This window comes from Phocoena sinus, chromosome 1 (genome assembly GCF_008692025.1).
Source record: "Phocoena sinus isolate mPhoSin1 chromosome 1, mPhoSin1.pri, whole genome shotgun sequence".
In the NCBI taxonomy this organism is placed as follows: Eukaryota; Metazoa; Chordata; class Mammalia; order Artiodactyla; family Phocoenidae; genus Phocoena; species Phocoena sinus.
Genome location: NC_045763.1, coordinates 163,331,299 through 163,340,767, shown reverse-complemented (window position 1 = coordinate 163,340,767; position 9,469 = coordinate 163,331,299). Strand labels below are relative to the sequence as shown.

Sequence of the window (9,469 nt, the reverse complement as noted above, 5' to 3'; positions counted from 1 at the left end):
GATCTTCCCGGACCAGGGCTCAAACCCGAGTCCCCTGTATTGGCAGGTGGATTCTTAACCACTGCGCCCCCAGGGAAGTCCTCCTGGAACATTTATTCTAAAATTTTAAAAAAGTTTCTAGGAACTGTGGCTGTCAGAAATCTTCAAACTCCCATTGCTTTGTCCCAACTTGTCAGACATGCTCTGGGGAGGGGAGAATGGTTGTGGAGATGTTTGCACAACTCTGTGAATATACTAAAACCTACTGAATATACATTTTAAATGAATGAATTATGTGGTATGTGAATTATATCTCAATAAAGCTGTTATATATATTTTTTTAAAAAAGGATTTTCCAGCTGGACTGGAGTAGAGGGAACATGGAGGGTGAGGGAGTCTATTGCAGCAGTTCAGGGCAGAAATAAGGAAGGTCTGAGTCAAGGCTGTGGTCATGAGGGTGGAGAACAGGGGCCTGAATGTGGAGACGAGGTAGAGCCCACAGGGTTGTGTGTGTGTGTGCATTGCTGTCGTTCTCGTTCTCGCTGGAAGGGAGCTAATAACAGCTCGTATTTATTGAGCGCCTTCTGTATGGCCGTGACCCATGGAACATCTCCTCTCTTCCTCACTGTAACTCTCTAAGAAGGGCTGTTTTTATTCTGGGAAACTGAGGCACAGAGGGATTCAGGAATTTGCCAGGCTAACATAGGATGTGGTGGAACTGGAATTTGCACCAAGTGGTTCGACTCTGAAGCCTCATTCCTCTAACCCCCGGGCTTCTGGGTGGGTTAGCTGGAGGAGGGGACGTCTCTCTCTGAGAGATGAACCGGTTTGCAAGGCAGAAACAGAGACACAAACGTAGAGAACAAACGTTTGGACACCAAGGGGAGAAAGGGGGTTTGGGATGAATTGGGAGATTGGGATTGACATATATACACGAATGTGTTTAAAATAGATAACTAATGAGAACCTGCTGTATAGCACAGGGAACTGTACCTCGCTGTACAGTAGAAACTCACACAACATTGTAAAACAACTGTACCCCAGTAAAGAAAGAAAGGGAGGGAGAGAAGGAGGGAGGAGGGAGGGACGGAGGGAGGAAGGAGGGAGAGAGGGAGAGAGGAAGGAAGGAAGGAAGGGAGGGAGAAATACTGTGGGAATCACCAGGTACATATCAGGTGGCAGAGAAAGTTTGAATTACCTGTATATTAGGACCAAACTGGGACAAGCTAGAGCATTCCAAACTTGGAACAAGGGGTCCTATATAAAATTAATATTTAAACCAAATTATATATAAACTATATACAGTTTTGTTTTTTTTTAAAAAAGGAATATTGACGGAGGGGCAAGGATTTGGGGGGAAGGGGACAAGTTTAGCCTGGGACATGATGAATTTGAGATGCCCCTGGGATATCCAGTAGATATTCCATGTAACAACGGGTTAATGGAACAGGAGCTTGAGAGAGGAGGCCAGGAAATGACAGATTTCCACACCATCGAATATATTTGTTCTCCTCGGGAGTGAATGAGAGCACGCGTAAGAGTCTAGTCGGAAGAGGGGAAGAGGAGAGAAGCAACGATGGAGACCTGAGGTTCCTGATACTTAGGGTGGGGGGCAGAGGAAGAGCAGCCAGAGAAGGATGTGGTGAACAGTCAGGAAGCAAAGGGAAAGGCTCACCGGGGACTGAGCCCTGGGCACCCAGAAGAGGAGGCTGGAGGTGTCAGCCCTTAGGCGGGGTGAGGACAGGCAGCCACTGCAAGTCTGAGGAGGGACGTTTCAGATCACAGTCGGGGGAGGAGTGAGTGAGGGTGAGGTTAGGAGACGGGGAGCGCAGACCTATGTGAGAACCACTGAAGACAGTCCTTCTACAGGCACCTGGTAGGGAGAACAGGAGAGAGAGTGTCTAATCCTCCAGTCCTGGATGCCTCCAGACACCAGCTGAGCCCCGGTGGGTGTCTGTGATCTGGAGGCTCCCGGGCAGCCCTTCCTGCTGCGAAGAATGTAAATGCTCACGGAAGGATACAGATGACCACGGCCTCTCAACCGAGAGCAAGGAACAGCGAGGGTTTCTGGTTTACTGCTTCGGGAGCATATTCAGGGTTTCAACAATACCGAATAGTTAGCTGAGGTTTGGGGTATTTTTTAACTATAGAGTATGTTTATTGTGATACAAAATTGGTTGTAATGGGCTTTGACCAAAGTTTGAATTCTGCTCAGAAAGCCAGCCTGTGCCACTACTCTTTCCTGTTTGTCACGCTTGAGGAAACCTGATCTCACGTAAAAGCAGCAACCACAGCCAAAATGGCTAGCCAGCTGCCACCCATCATCCCCCACCTGCCCTTAACCTCTGCAAGCTCCTCTCCTATGCCGCCACGTCCAAACACTCCACATAGGACACTACCTATCCATCAGGACCCTTTCATGTCACCGCCTCTAGATAAACACTTGCTGAATGACTGAATGACCCACCCACCTGGGAGCAGCTCTCCCCACCAGGGCTTTCAGGCGAAAATGGGGGTCGCTTCTCACTATTACCCCAATGAGGGCTCCACCTTTGTTGCTTTTTTTAGCCCAAGAAGCAAAACCTGGGACTTACCTGCGGCTAAGACTCCATGCTTCCACTGCAGGGGGCACGGGTTCGATTCCTGGTCAGGGAACTGAGATCCCTGCACTGAAGGCCATGCAGTGCAGCCAAAAATAAATAAATAAATATCAATAAATAAAATATGATTAAACAAAAATGAAGAAGCAAAACTTTCCAGGGTTGAATTGCTAATCAGCATCTACAGGGTAAAAGTGACAGAGAGTGTGGGTCATCTCCCCCAGCGGGGGTCTTTCACGGCCCTGCTGTGAACCATGGCCACTGCAATGGCCCAGCTAGGGAGGTAATTCCACTTTTCCTTTGAGGCACTTCTCTCCCCTCCAGCTGCCCTTGAGTGTTTTGGGGGTGAACAGCGTGTGGGGCTTCCTGCCCCTGCCAGAGCTAACCCAGAGGGATAGATTGCTTTTGAAGGACCTGGAGGACCCACGCCCTTCTCCTTCGCCTCGCATCCACTGTTTGTCCCTCATCCCTTCTCCGTCTGAGGATGTCCGCTAGGGTCTGGAGGGCAGGTGCGGGGCAGGGCAGCAGCTGGCCAAGGCCTAGAGGGGCTGCTTTCAAACCCAAATGAACCAACGATAGATAAAACAAACCTTTAAAAAAGGAACTCCCTTAGGACAGCCCTCTGTGGCTCCATAGCCCCTGCTGGCTGCCTCTTTCAAGACCATGTGCTCTGCTCTCTGGAAGCAGATGGCCTGTTGGGAGTTTTCTGGCAAACATTCTGCTACTCTGCTGGGACTATGCGGCCCTCCCCAGTCCCTGCCGGCTGTGCCGTCCGGGTTGCAGCGTCTTGGGCCTGCTGGGCTCCCAGGCCAGGCTAGGAGAGAACACAAAAGCCAGAGCCAGCGGGAGGCGTATGCGCCCCTCCTCACCCCAGGACCCCTGCTGCCGGGAGGAACAGCACAGCTTTGTTCTGTGAAAACCCAGATAAAGAATGACCTGGCCCTAAAGCAGCCCGGACTCAGCAGGTCGGTCCCGCCCTCCCTGCTCTCAACCCCTTTGTCAGGAGTGCACTGGGGAAGAGGTAGGAACAGCAGAGGGGCACAGCTGCAGAGATGCAGGGGGGTCCAGCCACCCAAAGCATGACAGGCTTTCAGGTGATTCAGGGGACCCTCCTGCTTGCAGAGAGCAAAAGCTCAGGGGCACGGGACGAACTTGAGGGAAGGAGGGTCAAGGCCGAAAAGCCTGGATTACTGACCTGGGGACCACATCGTTCTTCCCTTGGACTCTCCTTCAGCATCTGTACAATGGGCGCGTGACCCCTGCCCTGCCACCTCACGTTCCAGCCTCGGCCTCAGCCTCAGCCTTCTCACCTTCGATCTTGCCTGCACAGCTCTCCTCAGACCGACTACCGCTGCTTCTCCAGGCCCCAGGGTGGTGGAAAATGCCTCTCCCATAGCTCCCACCCACAGAGAATAGGCCAATTCACCTGAAGAAACACCAGCACCACCTGGTTCCAAATTCCCAGGGAAGAGACTGAATGGCCAGCTGGCTCGTGCTCACCTGGGCGGAGGTGTCCTGCTGAACCACGGGAAGTGACCCAGCACCAAGGGAGGGGAGGGGGTAACGTGGCTGGAGGTGGACAGGTGGCTGTGATGAAGGGGGTTATTGTGAACTGGAAGGATGCTCCAAAGCCATGTGCACCTGAGATGCTACGTTACAGAGAGGGATGCGGGAAGAGGGACGACGAGCTGAGGCGTGGACACGCTCAGCTGATGTGACTTTTGGGTGTGGAGTCGGCCGCAGTCCAGAGCCTCGTGCTCCGCAGAGGTCCAGCTGGAGGCGCAGATCTGGGAGCGTCAGTATCCAGGAGCCCGTGGGGAGGAGATCCCCCAGGGCGAGAGAGTGGGGAGGGCTGGAGAGGGGCAGCGAGGAACACCAGTGATGAGACGGGCAGAGCTGAAGGAGACAGAGGAGGGGCAGCCGGGGAAGCAGGAGGAAACCGAGAAAACAAGGGCAAGATGTAATCCAAAGGAAGACGAGGGAAGGGCTGGTGTTGTCAGAGGTCAGGCTAAATGAAGCCAGAAAGGTGAGCAGCTGGGGGTGGGTGTGCACAGAAGGGCCCTGGGAGGGGTGATGCTGAATCTAGAGGGACAGGTGGGAGATTCTCAGGTGGAGCCCAGGCACCCAGGATGAGGAATCGTCACATGCAAAGACACACAGTGGGGGACTTCCCTGGTGGCGCAGTGGTTAAGAATCCGCCTGCCAAGACTCCAGCATCATTTCCCCTGAACCCTGTGGCCTCCTTTGAGACATCTGTTGACTCAAAGAAAGACACACAGCATGAGAGTTGTGAGTTTAAAGTTTATTCAGGGTCCTGCTGAGGACTATAGCCCAGAGACGCCACTCAGCAGCTCACAGGAAACTGCTCTGAAGAAAGAGGGGAAAAGCCAGTTTATATATGATTTTTGGCTAGGAAATACTTGCAATCAAGCATACATCTCGGTAAAAGATTACTGCTAGTCACGAAGAACAGATATCTCAAGTTAATGATTTTAGTGCTTTCTTATGTATGGGAAGATGCAAAAATATATAGGGTCGTGGAAATTCTTCCTGAGATATACATCTAACTATCTAGGGGCCCATTTATCCAAAGCACAGGTGTCTCATCCTGTTTTTTATCCTGAATTCCTCTCAGGGTGCACTGTTGGTGGGACTGCAGTGGGTTAAGCCTTAACCCTTGCAGAACTGGGTGGTGAGCCACACTCTTTGTTCTTCGTTCACACATCTTTGGCTGCAAGTGTGCAGGATGGCTGTGAAATAAACTGTCTGCGCGTGAGGAATGAAACGGGAGGAATGTTCACTTCCTCAATCTGGAAAGACAGACAGGCCTCACGCTCCTCAGCCAGGCTCTCAGAGAAAAGGAGAGATGGGGACAGAAGGTTGTTGCTTCAGGGGCTGCTGAGGCCCAAGAAAATCCACTTGGGTTGCCCAAGGCCTGGCAGGGACAGAGCCTAGGCCTTGGACTCCTCCAGTGGGAAGGTCAGACTGCCCAGGCGACATGGCAGGTGCCCTGCACAAGTCCACAGAGCTCCCTGTGCGTGCCCGTGGCCACCCAGGAAGACCCTGTGGGGGACATCTCGGAGCCTCTGGAGGTGGAGGCAGTGCTCAGGAACAGGAGAGGCAGCGATGACCACCCAGGACTGTGGCCCAGGCCCCTTCTCGTGTTCCTATTCCCCTGAAATCCTCGGGACTCCTGATGAGCCCATGGAGTTGGGGGGAGGGGTTCTCCAGAAAGAAAAAGTGGACGATCCCCCTCAGGGAGATACAAGCTTGAGGTGAGATTAGTTTAGTTTAGGAAAATGATGTTTGTTGTTTCTTTTACATTCCAGTGTTAAGGTTCAGTCAGGAGTAACAGAGATGCTAACTTTTACCCAAAAAAGGTGATTCACTGGAAAGAGGATGAGAAAGCAGCGGGAACCTAAAGACGGAGGTACAGAACAGTGTCCTGGCACTGGAACGCCAACAAGGATCAGCCATGCCCCTTTGCTGGCCTCTGCTTCTTTTCCCCCAGGGGTGGGGCATACCCAGAGCTGACTCCTGTTGATTGCTTACTATGTGCCAGGCACTTACAGAATGGAGTACTTTACATGCGTTGTTTAATCCTCATGACAACTCCATGAGGCAGGTATTAATAATATTACTCCCATTTAGCCAATGTCTGATTGAGGCACAGAGAAGTTGAGTCACTTGCTGAAGGTCACACAGCCAGGACATGGAGGGACATATTCTCCAGAGAAACAAGAGGCATCATGAACTGGATGAGCACCCTAGATGCGTCTCCTACCCCTGGCTAGCCCCCTCCCAATAACTTGAAAAGGCACCAGGGAGGACAGGCAGGAAGAAGGCGGACGGACGGGTTATTGTTATCCACCAGTTTACACGACACTTCACACGTGTTCTCATCTCAGCCTCACTACAACTCCCTGTGGAAAAGGAGACCCAGCAACGAAGTGACGGGCCTGGAGCCACTGCAGCTGCTGAGAGCTGGGCCCCGTCCAGGGTCTTGGGGGCGTTTTTTCCTCACCTCAGCCTTGGCAAGCGCAGGGGGTGCTGCTGGCCCCGTTGGTGCAGCAAGGACAGACTGTGTTCAAGCTCTCCAGGTCCTGACGCTACAGGAGAGGAGCGGTGTGGGGCCGCAGTGAGGTCTCCGCGCTTAGGGAACTTGGATCCACCTGCAGCGCCTGCCTGCGGGAGCCGCCCTTTCTGTGGCTAGGGCTTTTGAGCTCATTTCCTGTCTCGGTTCTCTCTCTCCAGGTCGGGGGGAGGGCGGCGGGGGGCGGCGGGGACGCGCTTCCTTCCACAGAGGATGGGTGTGGCCAGGACGGGGCGGGGCTGCGGAATAGCGGCTCGCCCCGCCCTCCGGGGGCAGGAGATGAAGTGGGGGCCACTGCGGGGGCAGTTCTGAGCCTTTGGGTTCCTTTCGCCGAGGCGGCTCCTGAATGGAGGTGCGGGCAGAGAGGCCCGTGAGGCTCTCAGGGGCCCTGGGGGCTGGAGGGCCAGGCCTCTCGGGAAGGGTCACAGGCCCGCGATTGACAGACATCCCGCTTGGAGAAGAGAAGGATAAGGAGTTTCCTGGTCACCAGGGAGCGTAAGAGCCACGCGCTCCCCTTCAGCCCCGTGGATGAGGTCTTTAGAGACCCCTGAGACCGTTCCTTCGCCAGGAGCCGGAGGGGCTTGCACCATGTGATCCCTGAGGGGGCTTCCCACTTCTGACCCCCAGAGCTTCAGTTGAACCCCCTGGACTGTGTGCAGGAAATGCAAGGAAGGGGAGGGTGGGAGACAGACTCCAGGAGGGCTTGTTTAAAAGGGATCCCTGGGGGCTTCCCTGGTGGCGCAGTGGTTGAGAGTCCACCTGCCGATGCAGGGGACGCGGGTTCGTACGCCGGTCTGGGAAGATCCCACATGCCGCAGAGCGGCTGGGCCCGTGGGCCACGGCCGCTGAGCCTGCGTGCCCGGAGCCTGTGCTCCGCAGCAGGAGAGGCCGCGACGGTGAGAGGCCCGCGCGAAAAAAAAAAAAAAAGTGAGCCCTGTTCCTGCGTACACCTACTAAATGAGAGGCGGGGCCCAGGATCCGCATTTTCACCATTTCGCACTAAAATCTGAGACATACCACACCGGCCCTTGTGCAGTTCCTCAACCACAGCTTCGCCTGCTCTGCCTCTGCCATTCCTTCCCCCAGATCTGCACAGTTCTCCCTCCATGTCATTCAGGTCTCTTCTCGAATGTCCCTCAGAGTTCTTTCCTGACCTCCAGTTTGCAATGTTTGGGAAATACTTGTACTAAAAAATATTTGTTGTGAACCTAAAACTGAAATTGAACTGGGCATCCTGTATTTTTATTTGCTAAATGCGGCAATCTTGAGGCAGGAGGACTCTGCACCCGCAACCCCCTGAGAGTAGGGCCGTTTGGTAGTTGAAGCTTCCAGGAGCAGCAAACAGGGCTGCAGCTGCCACCCCTGCACAGCCCTGCCCTACGAAGAAGGCGAATCCTCTTCTGGGGCCATCCTGCATATCTGAAGAGGAGTGTGTAGGAACTTCCAGGCTAGGAATTAAACCTAAGTGCTTTCTTCTCCCATATTCTCCTTGGCCCTGCTTCCTGCCCCAAATGCTCAGGTGTTCTGCCTCAGTCCCCAGGTGATCACACACTGCAATGGACTCTCTAGACAGGCCTGGGTATACTGTACTCATTTCCCCCCATCCCCCACGGGTTCTTTCGGTTGCTCTAATAATGAAATTGATACAAGACAGATTAACAGGAGGAAAAACAATTTAATTTGTATGCACAGAGGTCTTATAGAAATGGGACTCCCAAAGTGACCAAATCAGGATGTTTATATATCATTTTTAGACAAAGAAATAATTATTTGTGAAGCTTTAACAAAGGGCCCGCAGTGCTTGGGGCTGCAGACTAATGAAGAAGTAACAAAGTTTGTTTATACAGCTTTCTTAGCCTTGAATTCCCTGACTCTGGTGATAAGGATGCTTTCTATCCTTTCCTTATAGGGAGGATACCTTCACATGGGAGATTTATTTACCACTTTCAGGGGGAAAGAGGGGAGTCAGAGTGTTTTTCTATGTCATTTTTTCCCCCACTGGCTGTTTCTCAAATAACTTTAATTCAGATAATCAGTATGCCACTGCGATACATCTTGGGGTGGTCTGCTCTGAGCCCCGAAGGGACAGGGAGCCCCTGCCATAGGAAACAGACACCACAGGGCAGGCTCAGAAATAGACAATGAGCTCCCTGACCTTCACACCAGTAACCATGACAACTTGTGGTTGGGGTGAGTTAGGAGTTGAATTGTGCCCCACCCCCAGTTGGTATGTTGATGTCCTAACCCCCAATGCCCCAGAATGTGACCTTATTTGGAGATAGGGTATTTACAGAGGTAATCAAGAGGTAACGAGATTATTATGGTGTCCTTATGAGGTGAAACTTGGACACAGACATGTACGGAAGCAAGACCGTAAGAAGACACAGGGAGAGGACAGCCATGTACAAGCCAAGGAGAGAGACCTGGGACAGATTCTCCCTCCCAGCCCTCAGAAGGAACCCACCCACCTGCTGACTCCTTGATCTTGGACTCCTAAGCCTCCAGACCTGTGAAATGATACATTTCAGCTGGTTAAGCTCCCCAGTCTGTGGCACTTGGTTACGGCAGCCCTGGCAAACTAATGCAGGGTGCCGGTCTCAGAGTCCAGGGCTGACTCTACCCTCTCTGCCCTGGCACCTCCCATCCCTCTATCCACCCAGGTGGGGGTTTCCACAGGACAAGTTTGTGGTGAAGCCTCAGGTCACCCTGGGCTTCTTGGATCCCTTAACTTTTGTCCGAGCAACAGGCTTGGCTCAGGAAAGCCATTTGGTGTCCCCCAGGTTGGGGTCTCAACTCT

The 9,469-nt window shown here is 52.9% G+C and overlaps 1 long non-coding RNA gene across 1 annotated transcript; it reads right to left on the bottom strand.

Annotated features, from left to right (window-relative positions):
* LOC116752909 lies at positions 1-6,773 on the bottom strand. The gene is made up of 3 exons (XR_004349642.1): positions 3,170-6,773; positions 2,574-2,648; positions 1-183 (listed from the first exon to the last, which is right to left on the bottom strand). It is a non-coding gene; the product is annotated as an uncharacterized LOC116752909 (long non-coding RNA).
* Between the last annotated feature and the right edge of the window lie 2,696 nt (positions 6,774-9,469).